The sequence below is a fragment of the Myotis yumanensis genome, unplaced genomic scaffold, assembly GCF_028538775.1.
Source record: "Myotis yumanensis isolate MYYU_CA2020_CCGP unplaced genomic scaffold, mMyoYum1.0.hap1 SCAF_10, whole genome shotgun sequence".
NCBI classification, from domain to species: domain Eukaryota; kingdom Metazoa; phylum Chordata; class Mammalia; order Chiroptera; family Vespertilionidae; genus Myotis; species Myotis yumanensis.
In genome coordinates this window covers 37203756-37205081 of record NW_027223761.1, presented here as the reverse complement: position 1 = coordinate 37205081, position 1326 = coordinate 37203756, and positions in this window count along the sequence as shown.

The window sequence follows — 1326 nt, the reverse complement described above, 5'->3', positions numbered from 1 at the left end:
ATTTACCATATTAACCATTTTAAAGTGTATAGTTCAGTACTGTTAAATGCATTCATTGTTGTGCAACCCGTCTTCAAAACTCTAAACGTCTTGTAAAACGGAAACTCTAAGGGTATATACATTTTAACGTATAATTACATGCATGACATTTCACCTGAAAAACTGTGAACTTTATAAATGTGTAATCAACATCTCATTATTTTCTACATCTAGCAAAGTGCATTTCACCATAGTTTAACACAGTGGTCGGCAAACCGCGGCTCGCGAGCCACATGCGGCTCTTTGGCCCCTTGAGTGTGGCTCTTCCACAAAATACCACGTGCGGTATTTTAAATATGAGGGAAGCTTTTCTCAACAGGTTTCAGGAATTCAGAAACAGCAAAGCAACGTTAGCCTTTGTTAAAAAACCTCTCAATGCTACTGTAACAGAATTAAATTTTTCTCCCTTTAATATTGACATTGGCAACTTTGAAATGCAACTGCTGGATTTAAAAAACAAAGAACTGTGGAGCTCGAAATTTGAATGTCTTTGTGCTGATATAGAAATATTGGAGAAAAACAAATGTGAACTTAGTTCACAGCACGAGTGGTCTGCTTTGAAAGACCTGGAGAAGGAAGATATGTTGATTTTTAACACCTGGAATAGTATTCCTGACTCATAGAATCAACTGAAAAAACTAGCGTTTGCTGTTCTTTCCTTATTCGGGTCTACATATTTATGCGAACAATCATTTTCAAGCATGAACCTTATCAAGAGTAAATTGAGAAGTCGTCTTATTGATGAGAACCTGGAATCGTGCCTAAAATTAAAAACAACAACATACAAACCTGACTTACCCAAACTTTCCAAGGAGATGCAAGGCCATTGTTCACATTAGTGTTTGTCAGTCATTGTCATGATTTAATTTTATGGATATTGTAAGGTAAATTGTAAGGAATTTAATTTTATCAATAAATAATATCATTATTAAGTATAATATCAAGTTTTGTTTTTTTGTGTTTTTTTTTTAAATATATTTTATTGAATTTTTACAGAGAGGAAGGGAGAGAGATAGAGAGTTAGAAACATCGATGAACCGAAACCGGTTTGGCTCAGTGGATAGAGCGTCGGCCTGCGGACTGAAGGGTCCCAGGTTCGATTCCGGTCAAGGGCATGTACCTGGGTTGCGGGCACATCCCCAGTGGGAGATGTGTGGGAGGCAGCTGGTTGATGTTTCTCTCTCATCGATGTTTCTAGCTCTCTATCTCTCTCCCTTCCTCTCTGTAAAAAATCAATAAAATATATTAAAAAAAAAAAAAAAAAGAAACATCGATGAGAGAGAAACA